This window comes from Dendrobates tinctorius, unplaced genomic scaffold (assembly GCF_039654945.1).
Source record: "Dendrobates tinctorius isolate UK_male_01 unplaced genomic scaffold, ASM3965494v1 ptg000251l, whole genome shotgun sequence".
Lineage (NCBI taxonomy): Eukaryota > Metazoa > Chordata > Amphibia > Anura > Dendrobatidae > Dendrobates > Dendrobates tinctorius.
Genome location: NW_027361918.1, coordinates 12,000,326 through 12,027,294, shown reverse-complemented (window position 1 = coordinate 12,027,294; position 26,969 = coordinate 12,000,326). Strand labels below are relative to the sequence as shown.

The 26,969-nt window shown below is 44.6% G+C and overlaps 9 non-coding genes across 9 annotated transcripts; all 9 read left to right on the top strand.

Moving 5' to 3' along the window:
* The first annotated feature begins 935 nt into the window (after positions 1 to 935).
* On the top strand, positions 936 to 1,008 carry TRNAV-UAC (transfer RNA valine (anticodon UAC)). The gene has a single exon. It is a non-coding gene; the product is annotated as a tRNA-Val (tRNA).
* Positions 1,009 to 1,777: 769 nt separating this feature from the next.
* On the top strand, positions 1,778 to 1,850 carry TRNAV-AAC (transfer RNA valine (anticodon AAC)). The gene has a single exon. It is a non-coding gene; the product is annotated as a tRNA-Val (tRNA).
* Positions 1,851 to 11,511: 9,661 nt separating this feature from the next.
* TRNAI-UAU (transfer RNA isoleucine (anticodon UAU)) lies at positions 11,512 to 11,584 on the top strand. The gene has a single exon. It is a non-coding gene; the product is annotated as a tRNA-Ile (tRNA).
* Positions 11,585 to 12,351: 767 nt separating this feature from the next.
* Positions 12,352 to 12,424, top strand: TRNAV-AAC (transfer RNA valine (anticodon AAC)). The gene has a single exon. It is a non-coding gene; the product is annotated as a tRNA-Val (tRNA).
* Positions 12,425 to 18,002: 5,578 nt separating this feature from the next.
* Positions 18,003 to 18,075, top strand: TRNAV-CAC (transfer RNA valine (anticodon CAC)). The gene has a single exon. It is a non-coding gene; the product is annotated as a tRNA-Val (tRNA).
* Positions 18,076 to 18,172: 97 nt separating this feature from the next.
* TRNAV-UAC (transfer RNA valine (anticodon UAC)) lies at positions 18,173 to 18,245 on the top strand. The gene has a single exon. It is a non-coding gene; the product is annotated as a tRNA-Val (tRNA).
* A 927-nt stretch (positions 18,246 to 19,172) lies between these two features.
* Positions 19,173 to 19,245, top strand: TRNAV-CAC (transfer RNA valine (anticodon CAC)). Its single transcript has one exon. It is a non-coding gene; the product is annotated as a tRNA-Val (tRNA).
* A 938-nt stretch (positions 19,246 to 20,183) lies between these two features.
* On the top strand, positions 20,184 to 20,256 carry TRNAV-AAC (transfer RNA valine (anticodon AAC)). Its single transcript has one exon. It is a non-coding gene; the product is annotated as a tRNA-Val (tRNA).
* A 1,098-nt stretch (positions 20,257 to 21,354) lies between these two features.
* Positions 21,355 to 21,427, top strand: TRNAV-AAC (transfer RNA valine (anticodon AAC)). Its single transcript has one exon. It is a non-coding gene; the product is annotated as a tRNA-Val (tRNA).
* Positions 21,428 to 26,969: the final 5,542 nt, after the last annotated feature.

Below are 26,969 nucleotides of genomic sequence, written 5' to 3'. Positions count from 1 at the left end.
GGATCCGGCGAAAACCGGATGAAACGCATGGCCATCCGGCGCGATGCGGCGCAAATGTAAGTCAATGGGGGGGAAACCGGATCCGGCATTGCATTTCGCCGGATCCGGTTTCTGTCAAAAGCGCCGGATCGCGCCTGACGGCGAAAACCTGATGTGTGAAAGAGGCCTAAGTGTTCCTAATTCAAGTAACACCTGATAGGATCAAGGTGCGAAAGCAGGCATCTAGGTGCTTTTTCTTTTTGGCTTTTGGACAAAGGCATGAGAATGTTTTGTGGAGCATGGTTTTGTTTCCCTGTTTGTTCTTTTTATCCAATAGCCTGACAAATGAAAGGTTCCTGTGTTGCAAAATGCACTTTGTCCTGTCTTCAGACATAGAGGAAGACCTCTTGACTTTGGCTGGCTGTTTTTTTCTTTTTCAAGTTCATTTCAGCATGTTTAAACATCTTTATCTTTGCATAGAGTTTCTGAAGTATAATGGTTGTCACGTTCACCTCACGCGTGAACGGTCCCCAGTTCGAAACTGGGCAGAAGCACGCTGTTACCCTTTGGTATCCAAGCTTTTGACTTTCAGTTCTTGATCTCGATTGCTTGCTGTCACCACAGTAAGCGCTTGCATCCGGTTTCTGTAGTGTAGCGGTTATCACGTGCAAGGTCCCCAGTTCGAAACTGGGCAGAAGCACGCTGTTACCCTTTGGTATCTAAGCTTTTGACTTTCAGTTCTTGATCTCGATTGCTTGTTGTCACCACAGTAAGCGCTTGCTTCCGGTTTTTGTAGTGTAGCTGTTATCACGTTCGCTTCACACGCGAAAAGTCCCCAGTTCGAAACTGGGCAGAAACACAGCTTTTTCTCTTGGAAAACGATCTTTTTGACTTTCAGTGCTTGTTCTTTATTACTTGCCATGACCACAGCATTTTTTTTCTGTTTGAATCGGTAGGTTTCTGTAGTGTAGTGGTTATCACGTTAGCTTTACACGCGAAAGGTCCTCAGTTCGAAACTGGGCAGAAACACAGTGTTCCTCTTGCAAACTAGCGCTTTTGACAATGAGTGCTTGATCTTTAATGCTTGCCATGACCACAGTAAACGCTCTTGTCTGGTTACTGTAGTGTAGTGATTGTCCTGTTTGCCATCCTCCTGAAAGTTCCCTTTTTTTTGATCCCGGGCAGAAACATGTGGCTTTTCTTTATTTTGATCACAAACGTATATTGTTGGTTAATTAGCCTTAGTTAGCATATTCTATTGCTGGTTTAATGAGCATTACTTTTACCAATGTGATTATTTCTGCCCGTTTTTGCTTTTGGCAAGCATGTGTGTTTTTGACAGTGTCTAAGTGTTCCTAATTCAAGTAACACCTGATAGGATCAAGGTGCGAAAGCAGGCATCTAGGTGCTTTTTCTTTTTGGCTTTTGGACAAAGGCATGAGAATGTTTTGTGGAGCATGGTTTTGTTTCCCTGTTTGTTCTTTTTCTCCAATAGCCTGACAAATGAAAGGTTCCTGTGTTGCAAAATGCACTTTGTCCTGTCTTCAGACATAGAGGAAGACCTCTTGACTTTGGCTGGCTGTTTTTTTCTTTTTCAAGTTCATTTCAGCATGTTTAAACATCTTTAGCTTTGCATGGAGTTTCTGAAGTGTAGTGGTTGTCACGTTCACCTCACACGCGAACGGTCCCCATTTCGAAACTGGATAGAAGCATGACATTAGGGGTTGATATTAAAGCTTTTGACGTTGAGTCTTTATTCTCGATGGCTCGTCATGACCACAGTAACCTTCCGCAGCCGGTTTCTGTAGTGTAGTGGTTATCACGTTCGCTTAACACGCGAAAGGTCCACAGTTCGAAACTGGGCAGAAACACGATGTTACCCTTTGGTATCCAAGCTTTTGACTTTCAGTTCTTGATCTCGATTGCTTGTTGTCACCACAGTAAGTGCTTGCATCTGGTTTCTGTAGTGTAGCGGTTATCACGTTCGCTGTACACGCGAAAGGTCCTCAGTTTGAAACTAGGCAGAAACACAGCGTTCCTCTTGCAAACTAGCGCTTTTGACAATGAGTGCTTGATCTTTAATGCTTGCCATGACCACAGTAAACGCTCTTGTCTGGTTACTGTAGTGTAGTGATTGTCCTGTTTGCCATCCTCCTGAAAGTTCCCTGTTTTGATCCCGATCAGAAACATTTGGCTTTTCTTTATTTTGATCACAAACGCATATTGTTGGCTTAATTAGCCTTAGTTAGCATATTCTATTGCTGGTTTAATGAGCATTACTTTTACCAATGTGATTATTTCTACCCGTTTTTGCTTTTGGCAAAGTCGGGTTTCATGAAACGAAACCCGACCCTAGGATGAGGTCGGCCACGAGGTCGGCGACTTACGCGCCAAAGTCGCGTTTCAAAAGTTTGTTTTGCGCTCTTTTTCAGCCAATCAGGATCCACGGACACTGTGGGCAACGTGATGACCTAGGCACGGGTCACCACCATCTTTCAGAAGGGCATGCAAGTGATTGGCTTGCTTTGGTGGGCGTCACAGGGGGTATAAAAGGGCGTGCACGCCGACCGCCATCTTACTTCTGCCGATCTTAGTATAGGGAGAGGTTGCTGCTGATTCTGTAGGGAGCGCGTTAGGCAGGGAAGAAGACAAAAAAACTGCTTCTGCTGCTAGCGATTTGGCCTGCACAACACACAAGTCACTGTGTGTGCAGTGCAAGGGGAGGCTATATTGTGGTGTATCAGTGGTGTTGGTTGTTGGGCTGCCTTTTAAGGCTTCCTGACACGCTGACATTGCTGATTACCCACTGCTCCGCAAACTGCTTTTTTAAAAGCAATCCAATCTCCCTTATCCTCTAGTCACTTTTGTCACAGCTGTGCCATCGAGCGTGTCACATAGCGCTCAGATATCAGTGGGCCGCACACAATCCACAAGTGTCCAGTGTCCAAAAGTGTACGCAGAGATTCAAAATCTCCATTATCCTCTCGTCACTTTGGTCACAGGCAGCTGTGCCATCGAGCGTGTCACATAGCGCTCAGATATCAGTGGGCCTCACACAATCCACAAGTGTCCAGTGTCCAAAAGTGCAAGCAGAGATTCAAAATCTCCATTATCCTCTCGTCACTTTGGTCACAGGCAGCTGTGCCATCGAGCGTGTCACATAGTGCTCAGATATCAGTGGGCCTCACACAATCCACAAGTGTCCAGTGTCCAAAAGTGTACGCAGAGATTCAAAATCTCCATTATCCTCTCGTCACTTTGGTCACAGGCAGCTGTGCCATCGAGCGTGTCACATAGCGCTCAGATATCAGTGGGCCTCACACAATCCACAAGTGTCCAGTGTCCAAAAGTGTACGCAGAGATTCAAAATCTCCATTATTCTCTCGTCACTTTGGTCACAGGCAGCTGTGCCATCGAGCGTGTCACATAACGCTCAGATAACAGTGGGCCTAACACAATCCACAAGTGTCCAGTGTCCAAAAGTGTACGCAGAGATTCAAAATCTCCATTATCCTCTCGTCACTTTGGTCACAGGCAGCTGTGCCATCGAGCGTGTCACATAGCGCTCAGATATCAGTGGGCCTAACACAATCCACAAGTGTCCAGTGTCCAAAAGTGTACGCAGAGATTCAAAATCTCCATTATCCTCTCGTCACTTAGGTCACAGGCAGCTGTGCCATCGAGCGTGTCACATAGCGCTCAGATATCAGTGGGCCTCACACAATCCACAAGTGTCCAGTGTCCAAAAGTGTACGCAGAGATTCAAAATCTCCATTATCCTCTCGTCACTTTGGTCACAGGCAGCTGTGCCATCGAGCGTGTCACATAGCGCTCAGATATCAGTGGGCCTCACACAATCCACAAGTGTCCAGTGTCCAAAAGTGTACGCAGAGATTCAATATCTCCATTATCCTCTCGTCACTTTGGTCACAGGCAGCTGTGCCATCGAGCGTGTCACATAGCGCTCAGATATCAGTGGGCCTCACACAATCCACAAGTGTCCAGTGTCCAAAATTGTACGCAGAGATTCAAAATCTCCATTATCCTCTCGTCACTTTGGTCACAGGCAGCTGTGCCATCGAGCGTGTCACATAGCGCTCAGATATCAGTGGGCCTCACACAATCTACAAGTGTCCAGTGTCCAAAAGTGTACGCAGAGATTCAAAATCTCCATTATCCTCTCGTCACTTTGGTCACAGGCAGCTGTGCCATCGAGCGTGTCACATAGCGCTCAGATAACAGTGGGCCTCACACAATCCACAAGTGTCCAGTGTCCAAAAGTGTACGCAGAGATTCAAAATCTCCATTATCCTCTCGTCACTTTGGTCACAGGCAGCTGTGCCATCGAGCGCGTCACATAGCGCTCAGATATCAGTGGGCCTCACACAATCCACAATTGTCCAGTGTCCAAAAGTGTACGCAGAGATTCAAAATCTCCATTATCCTCTCGTCACTTTGGTCACAGGCAGCTGTGCCATCGAGCGTGTCACATAGCGCTCAGATATCAGTGGGCCTCACACAATCCACAAGTGTCCAGTGTCCAAAAGTGTACGCAGAGATTCAAAATCTCCATTATCCTCTCGTCACTTTGGTCACAGGCAGCTGTGCCATCGAGCATGTCACATAGCGCTCAGATATCAGTGGGCCTAACACAATCCACAAGTGTCCAGTGTCCAAAAGTGTACGCAGAGATTCAAAATCTCCATTATCCTCTCGTCACTTTGGTCACAGGCAGCTGTGCCATCGAGCGTGTCACATAGCGCTCAGATATCAGTGGGCCTCACACAATCCACAAGTGTCCAGTGTCCAAAAGTGTACGCAGATATTCAAAATCTCCATTATCCTCTCATCACTTTGGTCACAGGCAGCTGTGCCATCAAGCATGTCACATAGCGCTCAGATATCAGTGGGCCTCACACAATCCACAAGTGTCCAGTGTCCAAAAGAGTACGCAGAGATTCAAAATCTCCATTATCCTCTCGTCACTTTGGTCACAGGCAGCTGTGCCATTGAGCGTGTCACATAGCGCTCAGATATCAGTGGGCCTCACACAATCCACAAGTGTCCAGTGTCCAAAAGTGTACGCAGATATTCAAAATCTCCATTATCCTCTCGTCACTTTGGTCACAGGCAGCTGTGCCATCGAGCATGTCACATAGCGCTCAGATATCAGTGGGCCTCACACAATCCACAAGTGTCCAGTGTCCAAAAGTGTGCGCAGAGATTCAAAATCTCCATTATCCTCTCGTCACTTTGGTCACAGGCAGCTGTGCCATCGAGCGTATCACATAGCGCTCAGATATCAGTGGGCTTCACACAATCTACAAGTGTCCAGTGTCCAAAAGTGTACGCAGAGATTCAAAATCTCCATTATCCTCTCGTCACTTTGGTCACAGGCAGCTGTGCCATCGAGCGTGTCACATAGCGCTCAGATATCAGTGGGCTTCACACAATCTACAAGTGTCCAGTGTCCAAAAGTGTACGCAGAGATTCAAAATCTCCATTATCCTCTCGTCACTTTGGTCACAGGCAGCTGTGCCATCGAGCGTGTCACATAGCGCTCAGATATCAGTGGGCTTCACACAATCTACAAGTGTCCAGTGTCCAAAAGTGTGCGCAGAGATTCAAAATCTCCTTTATCCTCTCGTCACTTTGGTCACAGGCAGCTGTGCCATCGAGCTTGTCACATAGCGCTCAGATATCAGTGGGCCTCACACAATCCAAAAGTGTCCGCTGTCCACAAGTGTGTGCAGAAATTCTAAATCTCCCCTGTCCTATGGACACCTTGTACCTTGTTTTACATTACTATATAGTTTGTTGGACTTTGTCTACATTTCTACCAAAAATGAGGAAGGCTGGTGGAAGAGGCCGTGGAATTGGGCGGGGGTTGGAAGCTGGTAATGATGGTGTTGGTGGTGGATCTGATGGTAGTGGCAAGAGCAAAATAGGACCAAATGCAGGAGGTGCTGACCCTGCGTCATCGTCTGGCTACATAAGGCCTCGAACGCTAGTTTTCTAGGAGTTGGCAAACCGCTTTTAAAGGCAGAGCATCAGGAAAAAGTTTTGTCTTACATTGCTGACTCAGCCTCCAGCTCTATCGCCTCCTCTTCTTCAGTTGTAAAAAGTAAAAGCACTGAGTCGTCATTGGAGGCTCATGTTCATGAACCACACCTTTCCTTGTGTCCTTCACCCCAACCAAGATTGAAGGATGACGCAGGCCATACTACTGATTACTCCATGGAGCTGTTTTCACATACCATGCCTGGATTATCAAGTGAAATGGTGAATTACCCAGGCCAAGATGAATCTGACATGGAGTGCACTGATGCACAGCCGCTGATGGATAATTCTGCTGGTACATTCACTCAAAGCACTACATTGTCCTCGCAGTGTACAGAGCCATATTTTGACCCTGATGAGACTCAGGTGCCCCTTCCCGCACACTATACCACCATACACGGTGACACAGAGAAAGGTGCACATGACATAGAAGAGGAGGTGATGGATGACCCAGTTGTTGACCCAGATTGGCATCCATTGGGGGAAGAGGGTGCTGCTTCCAATAGCTCAGATTAGGAGCATCCACAGCAGACATCGACATCGCAACAGCTGTTATCTGGCATGCCCGGAGCACTCCAAAGACAGGTTCCAAACATCAAAAGAGTTGCTGGACAGCTTGTCCAGAGGGTCAAAAGATCACAGCGTGCTAGGCCGCAAAATGTCTGCCAAAGTAGGAAGAGTGCAGTGTGGCACTTTTTTGAACAAAATCCTCATGATCAGGCCAAGGTTATCTGTAAGAAGTGCGCAAAGACCTTTAGCCGAGGGAAAAATCTGAAAAATTTGAATACCAGTTGCATGCTTAGACATTTAACCAGCATGCACTTGCAAGCGTGGACACAACACCAAACCTCAAGTGCCACATGTGCAACTGATCACAACGAAGGTAGTCAGCAACGCTACATTGTTTCCCCCACTGTAAGCCCACCGGTTAGCACAGCAGCAAATGATGAGGTGTCGTTGCAAGGCCACAGCAGTCAGGGAATCCCACTGTTATATCAACGAAAGACTGATTCTAGGCCATCAGAAAGAACACCAACTCCATCACCATCATCAACCCTCTCTCAGTCCGCCCTGTCCACTGCTACTTCCACCATATGCAGCTCTCAAGTCCAGCTCACCCTCCCAGACACTATGAGTAGGTCAAGAAAGTACTCAGTCTCTCATCCGCGTACACTGGGTTTGAACGCCCACATTGCCAAACTAATCTCGTTTGAGATGATGCCCTTTCGGTTGGTGGAAAGCACAGCTTTCCGCGAACTCATGGCCTATGCAGTACTACGCTATGACCTACCCAGTCGCCACTTCTTCTCTCGCAAAGCCATCCCAGCCCTCCACCATCATGTGAAAGACCGCATTGTCCATGCACTCAAGCAGTCAGTGAGCGGAAAGGTGCACCTCACAACTGATGCATGGTCCAGTCGGCATGGCCAGGGCCGTTACGTGTCCATCACTGCGCACTGGGTTAATGTGGTGGATGCAGGGTCCACAGGGGACAGCGGTGGTGGGACAGTGCTGCCTAGCCCACGGTATAGGAAACAGTTGGCTGTAGGCATTCGACCCTCCTCCTCCTCCTCCAGAAGCGAAAGCTCGTCCACAGAGCGCAGTCGTACGAGCACTCCATCTGCAGCTGCCACTGTTGCACACGATGTGTCCCCCTATCGAGCAGCTAGTGGAAAGCGTCAGCAGGCTGTGTTGCAGATGATGTGTTTGGGCGACAGACACACCGCCGAGGTGCTGGCCGAGTACTTGAAGCGACAAACTGAGTCATGGCTGGGCAGTGTACATCTTGAGGCAGTCAAGGTAGTTAGTGATAACGGCCGTAATTTTGTGGCAGCCATAGCCCTTTCAAAACTCAGCCACATACCTTGCTTGGCTCACACCTTGAACCTGGTGGTGCAGTGCTTCCTCAAAAATTATCCGGAGTTAACAGCCCTGCTCCAGAAGGTGCGAAGACTGTGCGCGCACATCCGCCGGTCGCCTGTACACTCCGTTCGTATGCAGAAGCTGCAGCGATTGCTCCACCTTCCCAACCACCGCCTCATTATCGACATTGCAACAAGGTGGAACTCCACCCTGCACATGGTGGAGCGGCTGTGCGAGCAGAGGCAGGCCATAATGCATTTGTGGGAGGATACACGGCCAGGCACTTTGAGAGCAGACATGGAGTTGACAGGCGTGCAGTGGTCGAAGCTGAAAGACCTTTGTAAAGTCCTTCAGTGTTTTGAGGAATGCACACGGCTGGTAAGCGCAGACGACGCCATCCTAAGCATGAGCATCCCACTTATGCGTCTGCTCATGCAAACTTTGACGCACCTTAAGGAGCAGGCGTCTGCAGCCAATGTTGATGAGGAGGAAGAGGAGGAGGGAATCCTTGATGACATTCAGCCATTGTCTGCTCAGGGACCTCTCCTGGACGAGGTGGAGGAAGAAGAGGAGGAGGAGGAGGAGGATGATGGGGATGATTACTTAGGGGAGGAGGATGCATCTCGCGGGGCAAGTGAAAATGTTGGCGTGGCAAGGTCTGGTACAGGGTTTGTGCGTGACTGGAGGGATGTGGATTTGCCAGAAAGTGCTCCTCCACCCAGCACTCGCAGTGCATCATTGACACCGGGAACATTGGCCCACATGTCAGATTATGCCTTGCGGATCCTAAAAAGGGACCCCCGCATAGCCAAAATGATGAACGATGACGACTACTGGTTGGCCAGCATCCTGGGTCCACGCTATAAAGGCAAATTACAAAACATCATGCCACAGGAGAACCTTGACCTAATATTGGCTAATAAACAAGCAACTCTGGTAAATCGGTTGCTTGAGGCATTCCCAGCACACAGCAGCGGTGATGGTTCTCACACGAGCTGTACGGGCCGGGGGCAGCTTGGCAGATGTGTTCGTGGTGCACACAGCAGAAGTGGCGTTGGAGACAGGGGTTTCATGACAATGTTGTGGACTGATTTTTCAAATACCGCTCACACAACTGGTAATACTGCATCGATGGAAAGTGACAGGAGACAGCAGTTGTCAACTATGGTTACAAACTACTTTTCCTCCCATATCGATGTTCTCCCACACAGGTCATTCCCCTTTGACTATTGGGCCGCTAAACTGGACACCTGGCCTGAATTGGCCCAATATGCCTTACAGGAGCTCGCTTGCCCAGCTGCAAGTGTGCTATCGGAAACACAAACAAAAAGCACAGAATGACAAATGTGCAAAAATACCTTGCAATAAGACATATAACAGTAGTCAGCAAGTGCTGATAAAAGGTAATAACAAAAACAGGGTATTTAGTCTATACTTTTTTTGCAAAAAAATGTATAACAAGCTGCCTCACCAACGTCAAGGTAACCCGTATTGAAGCAGTCCCTATCTAATGTATTTAATACCTGAACATATGAACTGTATCTAAATGAGCAGGATTAAGACAGGCGCTTTCCGGTATGGGCACGTGATGCAAGACAGCTCCTTATGTGCATGTCACACAAGAGAGGGGTGGTAAGTGTGCTATCGGAAAGAGTCTTCAGTGCAGCTGGATCAATCCTGACAGAAAAAAGGACCCGTCTGTCAACCCAAAATGTGGATGATCTAACCTTCATTAAAATGAACCACGCATGGGTTTCCAAGGATTTTGTCCCACCTTCCCCTGATGACACATAGGTTGACAGAAAAATGGCTTGCTTTGGTCCACCTCTTCCTGGTACTTCACCTATTTCGCCTTTTGCATCAGCTGAATGTCCAACATCAACATATGCCACTTTCTAAAACTCCCTAACTGTGCTGCCTCCCCCCCATGGCCGGGGTAACCACCTAGCGCACGACACCGTGCGAGTGCCGTTGCCCTGGACAGGTGGGTAGGCCGACTCTTGGGCGCGGGCACTGGCACAGGGTCCCTCATAGTGCAATCAAGTGTCTCTGACGGTGGTGGTGCACACCCGCCGTCAGACACACCGCTGTACTATGAGGGGCCCAGTGCCAGTACCGACGCCCAAGAGTGGGTCCCCCTTGCTTGGGCAGGGCCCCAGCATTTGCAATCTTTACCTCTCCCTGCTCCTCCGCTGTGTAATCTGGGCCATCAAATCCATACTGTGCCTGACACCGTCTGAGCCTACCTCCTGAGACATATATTTTGAATGTGTACGCTATCGATACATGTTATCCGGTGATACGGTACCCTTTCTAACCTTTGTGCAATGATGTGCAATCCATACTGGGCCTAACACCGTCTGAGCCTGCCTCATGCTGTATAGACATATATTTTGAATGTGCACGCTATCCATACATGTTATCCGGGGATACGGTACCCTTTCTAACCTTTGTGCAATGACGTGCAATCCATACTGGGCCTAACACCGTCTGAGCCTGCCTCATGCTGTATAGACATATATTTTGAATGTGTACGCTATCCATACATGTTATCCAGGGATACGGTACCCTTTCTAACCTTTGTGCAATCACGTGCAATTCATACTGGGCGTGAGAACGGCTGGCGAGCTGTTAAGCAAGCTACAGCACCTGTCCAGACAAGTACAGGGATTCCCTAGCGAGGAGACTTATTTGATTGTTTTCAATGTTGGGACAGCAATTTTTGGGGAGCACTATACTCTGGAGAATGATAGATGGGGCCCACCATACACTGGAACATTCCAAAGATGGACATCAGACACTGGAGCAGCATTTACAGGGCCCATTATACACTAGAGCATTAGAAATGGGGCCCATTATGTTTGGAGCATTATTTGGGCCCATAAGACAGTGGAGCTTCATCCATGGGGACCAACATATGCTGTAGCATTATGTGGAGCTCATCATATACTGTTTCAAACATTATATGGGACCAATGATTCTGAATGGAGAAATAGATGGGCCTCGTCATGAGATGTAAAAAGTGAGGTATTTTTCATTGTACTATACCGCTATTTATCTGCCGTATCGGAGCATGATGAGTTGTGGTATGTGTTAAAGGGGCGCTCTTTCGCCCAGGGCACATGAAAACCTGCAGCCAGCCCTCCCCCCCCACAACTTTAGCCAAATAACCCCCATTTTTCAGTGCGTAACTTGTATTATGAAGTTAATTAAGGTTGACAAGCTTAAGTAAGAAGAATTGATGCTTTTGGCATTCAAATGGGCACTGTAGGTGTGTTTCCTGTCCTCCTCTCACTGTCGACTTTTATTCCCCATTGACTTACATTGGGTTTCGTGATTCGGGACAACCCCGACTTTTCCCTATAATCGGACGATCTTGCTCGACCCGACTTTTGGAAAAGTCGGGTTTCACGAAACGAAACGCGACCCTAAAAAAACAAAAGTCGCTCAACTCTAGTTATCACGTTCGCCTCACACGCGAAAGGTCCCCAGTTCGAAACTGGGCAGAAAGACAGCTTTTTCTCTTGGAAAACGATCTTTTTGACTTTCAGTGCTTGTTCTTTATTGCTTGCCATGACCACAGCATTTTTTGTTTGTTTGAATCGGTTGGTTTCTGTAGTGTAGCGGTTATCACGTTCGCTTTATACGCGAAAGGTCCTCAGTTCGAAACTGGGCAAAAACACAGCGTTCTTCTTGCAAACTAGCGCTTTTGACAATGAGTGCTTGATCTTTAATGCTTGCCATGACCACAGGAAACGCTCTTGTCTGGTTACTGTAGTGTAGTGATTGTCCTGTTTGCCATCCTCCTGAAAGTTCCCTGTTTTGATCCCGGGCAGAAACATGTGGCTTTTCTTTATTTTGATCACAAATGTATATTGTTGGCTTAATTAGCCTTAGTTAGCATATTCTATTGCTGGTTTAATGAGCATTACTTTTACCAATGTGATTATTTCTACCCGTTTTTGCTTTTGGCAAGCATGTGTGTTTTTGACATTGTATAAATGTTCCTAATTCAAGTAACACCTGATAGGATCAAGGTGCGAAAGCTGGCATCTAGGTACTTTTTCATTTTGGCTTTTGGACAAAGGCATGAGAATGTTTTGTGGAGCATGGTTTTGTTTCCCTGTTTGTTCTTTTTCTCCAATAGCCTGACAAATGAAAGGTTCCTGTGTTGCAAAATGCACTTTGTCCTGTCTTCAGACATAGAGGAAGACCTCTTGACTTTGGCTGGCTGTTTTTTTCTTTTTCAAGTTCATTTCAGCATGTTTAACCATCTTTATTTTGCATGGAGTTTCTGAAGTGTAGTGGTTGTCACGTTCACCTCACACGCGAACGGTCCCCAGTTCGAAACTGGATAGAAGCATGACATTAGGCGTTGATATTAAAGCTTTTGACGTTGAGTCTTTGTTCTCGATGGCTCGTCATGACCACAGTCACCAACCGCAGATGGTTTCTGTAGTGTAGTGGTTATCACGTTTGCCTAACATGCGAAATGTCCCCAGTTCGAAACTGGGCAGAAACACGCTGTTACCCTTTGGTATCCAAGCTTTTGACTTTCAGTTCTTGATCTCGATTGCTTGTTGTCACCACAGTAAGAGATTGCATCCGGTTTCTGTAGTGTAGCGGTTATCACGTTCGCCGCACACGCGAAAGGTCCCCTGTTCGAAACTGGGCAGAAACACAGCTTTTTCTCTTGGAAAAAGATCTTTTTGACTTTTAGTGCTTGTTCTTTATTGCTTGCCATGACCACAGCATTTTTTGTTCATTTGACTTGGTTCTTTTCTGTAGTGTAGAGGTTATCACGTTTGCTTTACACCCGAAAGGTCCTCAGTTTGAAACTGGGCAGAAACAGTGCGTTCCTCTTGCAAACTAGCGCTTTTGACAATGACTGCTTGATCTTTAATGCTTGCCATGACCACAGTAAATGCTCTTGTCTGGTTACTGTAGTGTAGTGATTGTCCTGTTTGCCATCCTCCTGAAAGTTCCCTGTTTTGATCCCGGGCAGAAACATGTGGCTTTTCTTTATTTTGATCACAAACGTATATTGTTGACTTAATTAGCCTTAGTTAGCATATTCTATTGCTGTTTTAATGAGCATTACTTTTACCAATGTGATTATTTCTACCCGTTTTTGCTTTTGGCAAGCATGTGTGTTTTTGACAGTGTCTAAGTGTTCCTAATTCAAGTAACACCTGATAGGATCAAGGTGCGAAAGCAGGCATCTAGGTGCTTTTTCTTTTTGGCTTTTGGACAAAGGCATGAGAATGTTTTGTGGAGCATGGTTTTGTTTCCCTGTTTGTTCTTTTTCTCCAATAGCCTGACAAATGAAAGGTTCCTGTGTTGCAAAATGCACTTTGTCCTGTCTTCAGACATAGAGGAAGACCTCTTGACTTTGGCTGGCTGTTTTTTTCTTTTTCAAGTTCATTTCAGCATGTTTAAACATCTTTAGCTTTGCATGGAGTTTCTGAAGTGTAGTGGTTGTCACGTTCACCTCACACGCGAACGGTCACCAGTTGGAAACTGGATAGAAGCATGACATTAGGTGTTGATATTAAAGCTTTTGACGTTGAGTCTTTGTTCTCGATGGCTCGTCATGACCACAGTAACCTTCCGCAGCTGGTTTCTGTAGTGTAGTGGTTATCACGTTCGCCTCACACGCGAAATGTCCCCTGTTCGAAACTGGGCAGAAACACAGCTTTTTTTCTCTTGGAAAACGATCTTTTTGACTTTCAGTGCTTGTTCTTTATTGCTTGCCATGACCACAGCATTTTTTGTTTGTTTGAATCGGTTGGTTTCTGTAGTGTAGCGGTTATCCCGTTTGCTTTACACGCGAAAGGTCCTCAGTTCGAAACTGGGCAGAAACAGTGCATTCGTCTTGCAAACTAGCGCTTTTGACAATGAGTGCTTGATCTTTAATGCTTGCCATGACCACAGTAAACGCTCTTGTCTGGTTACTGTAGTGTAGTGATTGTCCTGTTTGCCATCCTCCGGAAAGTTCCCTGTTTTGATCCCGGGCAGAAACATGTGGCTTTTCTTTATTTTGATCACAAACGTATATTGTTGGCTTAATTAGCCTTAGTTAGCATATTCTATTGCTGGTTTAATGAGCATTACTTTTACCAATGTGATTATTTCTACCCTGTTTTGCTTTTGGCAAGCATGTGTGTTTTTGACAGTGTCTAAGTGTTCCTAATTCAAGTAACACCTGATAGGATCAAGGTGCGAAAGCAGGCATCTAGGTGCTTTTTCTTTTTGGCTTTTGGACAAAGGCATGAGAATGTTTTGTGGAGCATGGTTTTGTTTCCCTGTTTGTTCTTTTTCTCCAATAGCCTGACAAATGAAAGGTTCCTGTGTTGCAAAATGCACTTTGTCCTGTCTTCAGACATAGAGGAAGACCTCTTGACTTTGGCTGGCTGTTTTTTTCTTTTTCAAGTTCATTTCAGCATGTTTAAACATCTTTAGCTTTGCATGGAGTTTCTGAAGTGTAGTGGTTGTCACGTTCACCTCACACGCGAACGGTCCCCAGTTGGAAACTGGATAGAAGCATGACATTAGGTGTTGATATTAAAGCTTTTGACGTTGAGTCTTTGTTCTCGATGGCTCGTCATGACCACAGTAACCTTCCGCAGCCGGTTTCTGTAGTGTAGTGGTTATCACGTTCCCCTAACACGCGAAAGGTCCCCAGTTCGGAACTGGGCAGAAACACGCTGTTACACTTTGGTATCCAAGCTTTTGACTTTCAGTTCTTGATCTCGATTGCTTGTTGTCACCACAGTAAACGATTGCATCCGGTTTCTGTAGTGTAGCGGTTAACTCGTTCGCCTAACACGCGAAAGGTCACCTGTTCGAAACTGGGCAGAAACACAGCTTTTTCTCTTGGAAAACGATCTTTTTGACTTTCAGTGCTTGTTCTTTATTGCTTGCCATGACCACAGCATTTTTTGTTTGCTTGAATCGGTTCTTTTCTGTAGTGTAGCTGTTATCACGTTCGCTTTACACGCGAAAGGTCCTCAGTTCGAAACTGGGTAGAAACACAGCGTTCCTCTTGCAAACTAGCGCTTTTGACAATGAGTGCTTGATCTTTAATGCTTGCCATGACCACAGTAAACGCTCTTGTCTGGTTACTGTAGTGTAGTGATTGTCCTGTTTGCCAACCTCCTGAAAGTTCCCTGTTTTGATCCCGGGCAGAAACATGTGGCTTTTCTTTATTTTGATCACAAACGTATATTGTTGGCTTAATTAGCCTTAGTTAGCATATTCTATTGCTGGTTTAATGAGCATTACTTTTACCAATGTGATTATTTCTACCCGTTTTTGCTTTTGGCAAGCATGTGTGTTTTTGACAGTGTCTAAGTGTTCCTAATTCAAGTAACACCTGATAGGATCAAGGTGCGAAAGCAGGCATCTAGGTGCTTTTTCTTTTTGGCTTTTGGACAAAGGCATGAGAATGTTTTGTGGAGCATGGTTTTGTTTCCCTGTTTGTTCTTTTTCTCCAATAGCCTGACAAATGAAAGGTTCCTGTGTTGCAAAATGCACTTTGTCCTGTCTTCAGACATAGAGGAAGACCTCTTGACTTTGGCTGGCTGTTTTTTTCTTTTTCAAGTTCATTTCAGCATGTTTAAACATCTTTACCTTTGCATTGAGTTTCTTAAGTGTAGTGGTAGTCACGTTCACCTCACACGCGAACGGTCTCCAGTTCGAAACTCGATAGAAGCATGACATTATTCGTTGATATTAAAGCTTTTGACGTTGAGTCATAGAATCATAGAATCGTAGAGTTGGAAGGGACCTCCTGGGCCATCTGGTCCAACCCCCTGTTCAAAGCAGGATTCGCTAAATCATCCCAGTTAGATGTCTGTCCAGCCTCTGTTTGAAGACTTCCATTGAAGGAGAACTCACCACTTCTCGTGGCAGCTTGTTCCACTCATTGATCACTCTAACTGTCAAAAAGTTTTTTCTAATATCTAATCTGTGTCTCCTCCCATTCAGCTTCATCCCATTGCTTCTAGTCTTTCCTTGTGCAAATGAGAATAAAGTTGATCCTTCTACAATGTGACAGCCCTTTAGATATTTGTAGACAGCTATTAAGTCTCCTCTCAGTCTTCTCTTTTGCAAACTAAACATTCCCAAATCCTGCAACCTTTCCTCATAAGACAGGGTTTGCAGACCGGTCACCATTCTGGTCGCTCTTTTCTGAACTTGCTCCAGTTTGTTGATGTCTTTTTTAAAATGTGGTGCCCAAAATTGGACACAATATTCCAGATGAGGTCTGACCAAAGAGGAGTAGAGGGAAATAATGACTTCACGTGATCTAGACTGTATGCTTCTGTTAATACATCCTAGAATTGCATTTGCCTTTTTTGCTGCTGCATCACACTGTTGACTCATATTCAGTCTGTGATCTATTAGTATACACAAGTCTTTTTCACATGTGCTGTCACTTAGCCCTATTCCTCCCATTCTATATATGCTTTTTTCATTTTTATTGCCCAGATGTAGTACTTTGCATTTCTCCCTGTTAAAAACCATTCTGTTAGTTGCTGCCCACTTCTTCAGTTTATTTAAATCTTTTTGAATCCTCTCTCTCTCTTCTCTAGTATTAGCTATCCCTCCTAGCTTTGTGTCATCAGCAAATTTAATCAGTTTACCCTCAATTCCTTCATCTAAATCGTTGATAAAGATGTTGAACAATACAGGGCCCAGGACAGAGCCCTGTGGTACCCCACTTGAGACATTCTTCCAACTGGATGTGCAGCCATTTACGACCACTCTTTGGGTCCGATCACTAAGCCAGTTATGAATCCACCTAACAGTTGCCTTGTCCATTCCATACTTAGTCATTTTTTCAATAAGGATTGTATGAGAGACTTTGTCAAATGCTTTGCTGAAGTCAAGATATACTATATCTACAGCATTTCCTTGATCCACCCAATCAGTAATACCATCATAGAAGGAAATTAAATTAGTCTGACATGACTTATTAGTTACAAACCCATGCTGACTCTGTTTAATCACTTCATTCTTATCCAGGTATTGACATACATGTTGTTTAATAATTTGTTCAAAGATCTTTCCTGGTATAGAAGTCAGACTCACCGGCCTATAGTTGCCTGGGTCCACCTTCTTCCCCTTTTTGAAGATAGGAACAACATTTGCTCTTCTCCAGTCTTCTGGCACTTCTCCTGTTCTCCAAGAATTTTCAAAGATTATGGAGAGGGGTTCAAAAATTTCTTCTGCTATCTCCTTCAGTACTCTGGGGTGTAATTCATCTGGACCTGGAGACTTGAATACATTTAGGTTAGCTAAGTGTTTCCTCACTATCTTTCTGTTTATAGATATTCTGGATTCTTCTATTCCCTTAATAGGACAGTGAATAACAGTTGATGTTACATTTCCTTTCTGAGAGAAAACAGATGCAAAATAGGAATTTAAAAGTTCAGCCTTCTCAACATCCTGTCTTACCATTTCATCATTTTCATCCTGTAAAAATCCTATAGCATCTTTGACTTTTCTTTTACTTTTGACATATCCCCAAAATCCTTTATTATTGCTTTTGACATCTCTTGCAAGCCTCAATTCATTTTCAGCTTTAGATAATCTGATTTGTGCCTTGCAGGTTCTGCAGACAGCATTATATTCTTCTTTAGATATGCCTCCTTCTTTCCATTTTATAAACATTTTTTGCTTCCTTTTTAGCATGTGCTTAAGTTCTGTGTTCATCCATCCTGGTTTCCTTAAATGCTTCCTATTCTTCCCTCTTTTCGGAATTGTTAACAACTGTGCTTTGAGAATTTCATTTTTCAAGATTTCCCATCCTTCCTGGACATTTTTGTCTTTAAGGATATCCAGCCATTGGATCCCTCCAATTCTCTTTCTGAATCCCTTAAAATCTGTCTTTGTTCTCGATGGCTCGTCATGACCACAGTAACCTTCCGCAGCCGGTTTCTGTAGTGTAGTGGTTATCACGTTCGCCTAACACGCGAAAAGTCCCCAGTTCGAAACTGGGCAGTAACACGCTGTTACCCTTTGAAATCCAAGCTTTTGACTTTCAGTTCTTGATCTCGATTGCTTGTGGTCACCACAGTAAGCGCTTGCATCCGGTTTCTGTAGTGTAGCGGTTATCACGTTCGCCTCACACGCGAAAGGTCCCCAGTTCGAAACTGGGCAGAAACACAGCTATTTCTCTTGGAAAATGATCTTTTTGACTTTCAGTGCTTGTTCTTTATTGCTTGCCATGACCATAGCATTTTTTGTTTTTTTGAATCGGTTGGTTTCTGTAGTGTAGTGGTTATCACGTTCGCTTTACACGCGAATGGTCCTCAGTTCGAAACTGGGCAGTAACACAGTGTTTCTCTTGCAAACTAGCGCATTTTACAATGAGTGCCTGATCTTTAATGCTTGCCATGACCACAGTAAACACTCTTGTCTGGTTACTGTAGTGTAGTGATTGTCCTGTTTGCCATCCTCCTGAAAGTTCCCTGTTTTGATCCCCGGCAGAAACATGTGGCTTTTCTTTATTTTGATCACAAACGTATATTGTTGACTTAATTAGCCTTAGTTAGCATATTCTATTGCTTGTTTAATGAGCATTACTTTTACCAATGTGATTATTTCTACCCGTTTTTGCTTTTGGCAAGCATGTGTGTTTTTGACAGTGTCTAAGTGTTCCTAATTCAAGTAACACCTGATAGGATCAAGGTGCGAAAGCAGGCATCTAGGTGCTTTTTCTTTTTGGCTTTTGGACAAAGGCATGAGAATGTTTTGTGGAGCATGGTTTTGTTTCCCTGTTTGTTCTTTTTCTCCAATAGCCTGACAAATGAAAGGTTCCTGTGTTGCAAAATGCACTTTGTCCTGTCTTCAGACATAGAGGAAGACCTCTTGACTTTGGCTGGCTGTTTTTTTCTTTTTCAAGTTCATTTCAGCATGTTTAAACATCTTTAGCTTTGCATGGAGTTTCTGAAGTGTAGTGGTTGTCACGTTCACCTCACACGCGAACGGGCCCCAGTTTGAAACTGGATAGAAGCATGACATTAGGCGTTGATATTAAAGCTTTTGACGTTGAGTCTTTGTTCTCGATGGCTCGTCATGACCACAGTAACCTTTCGCAGCCGGTTTCTGTAGTGTAGTGGTTATCACGTTCGCCTAATGCGCGAAAGGTCCCCAGTTCAAAACTGGGCAGAACCACGCTGTTACCCTTTGGTATCCAAGCTTTGGACTTTCAGTTCTTGATCTCGATTGCTTGTTGTCACCACATTAAGAGCTTGCCTCCTGTTTCTGTAGTGTAGCGGTTATCACGTTCGCCTCACACGCGAAAGGTCCCCAGTTCGAAACTGGGCAGAAACACAGCTTTTTCTCTTGGAAAACGATCTTTTTGACTTTCAGTGCTTGTTCTTTATTGCTTGCCATGACCACAGCATTTTTTGTTTGTTTGAATCGGTTGGTTTCTGTAGTGTAGCGGTTATCACGTTCGCTTTACACGCGAAAGGTCCTCAGTCCGAAACTGGGCAGGAAAACAGTCTTCCTCTTGCAAACTAGCGCTTTTGACAATGAGTGCTTGATCTTTAATGCTTGCCATGACCACAGTAAACGCTCTTGTCTGGTTACTGTAGTGTAGTGATTGTCCTGTTTGCCATCCTCCTGAAAGTTCCCTGTTTTGATCCCGGGCAGAAACATGTGGCTTTTCTTTATTTTGATCACAAACGTATATTGTTGGCTTAATTAGCCTTAGTTAGCATATTCTATTGCTGGTTTAATGAGCATTACTTTTACCAATGTGATTATTTCTACCCGTTTTTGCTTTTGGCAAGCATGTGTGTTTTTGACAGTGTCTAAGTGTTCCTAATTCAAGTAACACCTGATAGGATCAAGTTGCGAAAGCAGGCATCTAGGTGCTTTTTCTTTTTTGCTTTTGGACAAATGCATGAGAATGTTTTGTGGAGCATGGTTTTGTTTCCCTGTTTGTTCTTTTTCTCCAATAGCCTGACAAATGAAAGGTTCCTGTGTTGCAAAATGCACTTTGTCCTGTCTTCAGACATAGAGGAAGACCTCTTGACTTTGGCTGGCTGTTTTTTTCTTTTTCAAGTTCATTTCAGCATGTTTAAACATCTTTAGCTTTGCATGGAGTTTCTGAAGTGTATTGGTTGTCACGTTCACCTCACACGCGAACGGTCCCCAGTTCGAAACTGGATAGAAGCATGACATTAGGCGTTGATATTAAAGCTTTTGACGTTGAGTCTTTGTTCTCGATAGCTCGTCATGACCACAGTAACCTTCTGCAGCCGGTTTCTGTAGTGTAGTGGTTATCACGTTCGCCTAACACGCGAAAGGTCCCCAGTTCGAAACTGGGCAGAAACACGCTGTTACCCTTTGGTATCCAAGATTTTGACTTTCAATTCTTGATCTCGATTGCTTGTTGTCACCACAGTAAGCGCTTGCATCCGCTTTCTGTAGTGTAGAGGTTATCACGTTCGCCTCACATGCGAAAGGTCCCCAGTTTGAAACTGGGCAGAAACACAGCTTTTTCTCTTGGAAAACGAGCGTTTTGACTTTCAGTGCTTGTTCTTTATTGCTTGCCATGACCACAGCATTTTTTGTTTGTTTGAATCGGTTGGTTTTCTGTAGTGTAGCGGTTATCACCTTCGCTTTACACGCGAAAGGTCCTCAGTTCGAAACTGGGCAAAAACACAGCGTTCCTCTTGCAAACTTGCGCTTTTGACAATGAGTGCTTGATCTTTAATGCTTACCATGACCACAGTAAACGCTCTTGTCTGGTTACTGTAGTGTAGTGATTGTCCTGTTTGCCATCCTCCTGAAAGTTCCCTGTTTTGATCCCGGGCAGAAACATGTGGCTTTTCTTTATTTTGATCACAAATGTATATTATTGGCTTAATTAGCCTTAGTTAGCATATTCTATTGCTGGTTTAATGAGCATTACTTTTACCAATGTGATTATTTCTACCCGTTTTTGCTTTTGGCAAGCATGTGTGTTTTTGACAGTGTCTAATTGTTCCTAATTCAAGTAACACCTGATAGGATCAAGGTGCGAAAGCAGGCATCTAGGTGCTTTTTCTTTTTGGCTTTTGGACAAAGGCATGAGAATGTTTTGTGGAGCATAGTTTTGTTTCCCTGTTTGTTCTTTTTCTCCAATAGCCTGACAAATGAAAGGTTCCTGTGTTGCAAAATGCACTTTGTCCTGTCTTCAGACATAGAGGAAGACCTCTTGACTTTGGCTGGCTGTTTTTTTCTTTTTCAAGTTCATTTCAGCATGTTTAAACATCTTTAGCTTTGCATCGAGTTTTTGAAGTGTAGTGGTTGTCACGTTCACCTCACACGCGAACGGTCCCCAGTTCGAAACTGGATAGAAGCATGACATTAGGCGTCGATATTGAAGCTTTTGATGTTGAGTCTTTGTTCTCGATGGCTCGTCATGACCACAGTAACCTTCCGCAGCCGGTTTCTGTAGTGTAGTGGTTATCACGTTCGCCTAACACGCGAAAGGTCCTCAGTTCGATACTGGGCAGAAACACAGCTTTCCTCTTGCAAACTAGCGCTTTTGACAATGAGTGCTTGATCTTTAATGCTTTCCATGACCACAGTAAACGCTCTTGTCTGGTTACTGTAGTGTAGTGATTGTCCTGTTTGCCATCCTCCTGAAAGTTCCCTGTTTTGATCCCGGGCAGGGGAAGAGGGGATGAGTCTTGAGGAGATCATTTGCATATTCCCAGTGCCTTCTGGGATAAGTGAAGAGTCTCCGCGAGCTCAACGATCACTGGGTTTTGGCCATTGCAGCTGAAAAGAGGAAATCGGAGAAACCAGGGGAAGAGTCTTGAGGAGATCATTTGCATATTCCCAGTGCCTTCTGGGATAAGTGAAGAGTCTCCGCGAGCTCAACGATCACTGGGTTTTGGCCGTTGCAGCTGAAAAGAGGAAATCGGAGAAACCAGGGGAAGAGTCTTGAGGAGATCATTTGCATATTCCCAGTGCCTTCTGGGATAAGTGAAGAGTCTCCGCGAGCTCAACGATCACTGGGTTTTGGCCGTTGCAGCTGAAAAGAGGAAACCGGAGAAACCAGGGGAAGAGTCTTGAGGAGATCATTTGCATATTCCCAGTGCCTTCTGGGATAAGTGAAGAGTCTCCGCGAGCTCAACGATCACTGGGTTTTGGCCGTTGCAGCTGAAAAGAGGAAATCGGAGAAACCAGGGGAAGAGTCTTGAGGAGATCATTTGCATATTCCCAGTGCCTTCTGGGATAAGTGAAGAGTCTCCGCGAGCTCAACGATCACTGGGTTTTGGCCATTGCAGCTGAAAAGAGGAAATCGGAGAAACCAGGGGAAGAGTCTTGAGGAGATCATTTGCATATTCCCAGTGCCTTCTGGGATAAGTGAAGAGTCTCCGCGAGCTCAACGATCACTGGGTTTTGGCCGTTGCAGCTGAAAAGAGGAAATCGGAGAAACCAGGGGAAGAGTCTTGAGGAGATCATTTGCATATTCCCAGTGCCTTCTGGGATAAGTGAAGAGTCTCCGCGAGCTCAACGATCACTGGGTTTTGGCCGTTGCAGCTGAAAAGAGGAAACCGGAGAAACCAGGGGAAGAGTCTTGAGGAGATCATTTGCATATTCCCAGTGCCTTCTGGGATAAGTGAAGAGTCTCCGCGAGCTCAACGATCACTGGGTTTTGGCCGTTGCAGCTGAAAAGAGGAAATCGGAGAAACCAGGGGAAGAGTCTTGAGGAGATCATTTGCATATTCCCAGTGCCTTCTGGGATAAGTGAAGAGTCTCCGCGAGCTCAACGATCACTGGGTTTTGGCCGTTGCAGCTGAAAAGAGGAAATCGGAGAAACCAGGGGAAGAGTCTTGAGGAGATCATTTGCATATTCCCAGTGCCTTCTGGGATAAGTGAAGAGTCTCCGCGAGCTCAACGATCACTGGGTTTTGGCCGTTGCAGCTGAAAAGAGGAAATCGGAGAAACCAGGGGAAGAGTCTTGAGGAGATCATTTGCATATTCCCAGTGCCTTCTGGGATAAGTGAAGAGTCTCCGCGAGCTCAACGATCACTGGGTTTTGGCCGTTGCAGCTGAAAAGAGGAAATCGGAGAAACCAGGGGAAGAGTCTTGAGGAGATCATTTGCATATTCCCAGTGCCTTCTGGGATAAGTGAAGAGTCTCCGCGAGCTCAACGATCACTGGGTTTTGGCCGTTGCAGCTGAAAAGAGGAAATCGGAGAAACCAGGGGAAGAGTCTTGAGGAGATCATTTGCATATTCCCAGTGCCTTCTGGGATAAGTGAAGAGTCTCCGCGAGCTCAACAATCACTGGGTTTTGGCCGTTGCAGCTGAAAAGAGGAAATCGGAAAAACCGCGCGCCTATTGGCGCGCGAATTTGGGCTCATCTTTCACCATTTTTTAGATATCTCAAGATGGAAGAGGCCAGGAGCCATTTGGTGAGCTGCATGTCTTGCTACATGTTCACAGATTTACCAGTGGAAAAGCCAAACTTCACATGCCACAAATGCAATCTTGTGACCCTGTTGGAGGAAAAGTTGCAAAATCTCGAAGAGAGGTTAGCTACGTTGAAGATCATTAAGGAAGGTGAAGAGTTCTTGGACAGAGCAGAATTATCTCTTCATGTTACAGAAAGAGAAGAAATTAGAAGTGCACCTGAAGAAACAGAGGAATAGAGACATGTGACCCAGAGAAGCAGGAGGATCAGGAGGCAGTCAGCACCCATACTGCTCAGAAACCAGTACCAGGCTCTCACGCAGGAAAACGATGAAGAAATACATCAGGATAAGACTTTGCCAACAAACAGCAACCTTGTACGCCTTCAGAGTCCTCCTGGATGGAGAAAGAAAAATGTTGTGAAGAAGAAACGGAGAGTGGTGGTCATGGGGGATTCCCTGTTGAGAGGAACAGAGGCCGCTATCTGCAGACCGGATATAACTTCAAGAGAAATGTGCTGTCTTCCAGGTGCAAAAATTAAAGATGTGTCTGACCGGATATCAGGACTCTTCAGACCTACAGATGACTACCCATTCCTGCTACTACATGTGGGGACAAATGACACCGCAAGAAACGACCTGGAAACCATCTGCAGAGACTTTGAAGACTTAGGCAAGAAAGTGAAAGAACTGGGAGCGCAGGTGGTCTTCTCTTCCATCCTCCCAGTGGATGGCCATGGAACAAGGAGGTGGAATAAGATTCTGCAGGTGAACAACTGGCTACGTCGATGGTGCCGTCAGCAACAATTTGGATTTCTGGATCACGGAGTGAACTACTTATACGATGGACTACTTGCTAGAGATGGGGTGCACCTTACGAAGACTGGAAAGCAGGTATTTGGAAGTCGCCTTGCTACACTTGTAAGGAGAGCTTTAAACTAGAACAACATGGGAAGGGAAGCAAAAGACCAGAAAAAGCCATACACCTGACAAATGCTACTGAGAACTCTGCTATTAGAAGTGGAAAGGAAGAACAAAGACGAAAGAATCTAATTAAAAAAAATATTGGAGAAGGAGAAACCAATCACAAACTAAAATGTTTCTATACTAATGCACAAAGCATGGGCAACAAACAAGGAGAATTGGAACTACTAACACAGGAAAAGAAATATGATGTCATTGGAATCACTGAAACTTGGTGGGACAATACACATGATTGGAATACAAGACTAGAAGGATACAACTTATTTGCAAGAAACATACTTGATAAACGAGGAGGGGGTGTCGCATTGTATGTTAGAAATGCGTATATCTGCACAGAGATTGAAGCTTCAGAGACTGGGAGTTCTGTGGAAACTGTTTGGGTAAGAATACAAGGACAGAACAATGGAAAGGACACCATTGTAGGCATTTACTACAGGCCGCCTGTGCAAGCTGAAGATATGGATGAACTCTTTATGCATCAAATGGCCAAGTTCTCCAAAAAATATGACATAGTTGTCATGGGAGATTTCAACTATCCAGACATTTGTTGGGAATCTCTCTCAGGCAAAACTAACAGGTCAAGGAAATTCTTATCCTCTCTTGCTGACAACTTTATCTTCCAAAAGGTAAAGGAGAAAACAAGGGGAACTGCTACCTTGGATCTAATCCTTATAAACAGGGAGGAAATGGTTGAGGAGGTAAAAGTGGCTGGGACCCTAGGAGGTAGCGACCATGCTATTTTAGAATTTTGGATAACTAGAGGCGGAAGACCTGTGAAGACTCAGACGTCAAGGTTAGATTTCAGAAAGGCAGATTTTAAGGGATTCAGAAAGAGAATTGGAGGGATCCAATGGCTGGATATCCTTAAAGACAAAAATGTCCAGGAAGGATGGGAAATCTTGAAAAATGAAATTCTCAAAGCACAGTTGTTAACAATTCCGAAAAGAGGGAAGAATAGGAAGCATTTAAGGAAACCAGGATGGATGAACACAGAACTTAAGCACATGCTAAAAAGGAAGCAAAAAATGTTTATAAAATGGAAAGAAGGAGGCATATCTAAAGAAGAATATAATGCTGTCTGCAGAACCTGCAAGGCACAAATCAGATTAGCTAAAGCTGAAAATGAATTGAGGCTTGCAAGAGATGTCAAAAGCAATAATAAAGGATTTTGGGGATATGTCAAAAGTAAAAGAAAAGTCAAAGATGCTATAGGATTTTTACAGGATGAAAATGATGAAATGGTAAGACAGGATGTTGAGAAGGCTGAACTTTTAAATTCCTATTTTGCATCTGTTTTCTCTCAGAAAGGAAATGTAACATCAACTGTTATTCACTGTCCTATTAAGGGAATAGAAGAATCCAGGATATATATAAACAGAAAGATAGTGAGGAAACACTTAGCTAACCTAAATGTATTCAAGTCTCCAGGTCCAGATGAATTACACCCCAGAGTACTGAAGGAGATAGCAGAAGAAATTTTTGAACCCCTCTCCATAATCTTTGAAAATTCTTGGAGAACAGGAGAAGTGCCAGAAGACTGGAGAAGAGCAAATGTTGTTCCTATCTTCAAAAAGGGGAAGAAGGTGGACCCAGGCAACTATAGGCCGGTGAGTCTGACTTCTATACCAGGAAAGATCTTTGAACAAATTATTAAACAACATGTATGTCAATACCTGGATAAGAATGAAGTGATTAAACAGAGTCAGCATGGGTTTGTAACTAATAAGTCATGTCAGACTAATTTAATTTCCTTCTATGATGGTATTACTGATTGGGTGGATCAAGGAAATGCTGTAGATATAGTATATCTTGACTTCAGCAAAGCATTTGACAAAGTCTCTCATACAATCCTTATTGAAAAAATGACTAAGTATGCAATGGACAAGGCAACTGTTAGGTGGATTCATAACTGGCTTAGTGATCGGACCCAAAGAGTGGTCGTAAATGGCTGCACATCCAGTTGGAAGAATGTCTCAAGTGGGGTACCACAGGGCTCTGTCCTGGGCCCTGTATTGTTCAACATCTTTATCAACGATTTAGATGAAGGAATTGAGGGTAAACTGATTAAATTTGCTGATGACACAAAGCTAGGAGGGATAGCTAATACTAGAGAAGAGAGAGAGAGGATTCAAAAAGATTTAAATAAACTGGAGAAGTGGGCAGCAACTAACAGAATGGTTTTTAACAGGGAGAAATGCAAAGTACTACATCTGGGCAATAAAAATGAAAAAAGCATATATAGAATGGGAGGAATAGGGCTAAGTGACAGCACATGTGAAAAAGACTTGTGTATACTAATAGATCACAGACTGAATATGAGTCAACAGTGTGATGCAGCAGCAAAAAAGGCAAATGCAATTCTAGGATGTATTAACAGAAGCATACAGTCTAGATCACGTGAAGTAATTATTTCCCTCTACTACTCTTTGGTCAGACCTCATCTGGAATATTGTGTCCAATTTTGGGCACCACATTTTAAAAAAGACATCAACAAACTGGAGCAAGTTCAGAAAAGAGCGACCAGAATGGTGACCGGTCTGCAAACCCTGTCTTATGAGGAAAGGTTGCAGGATTTGGGAATGTTTAGTTTGCAAAAGAGAAGACTGAGAGGAGACTTAATAGCTGTCTACAAATATCTGAAGGGCTGTCACATT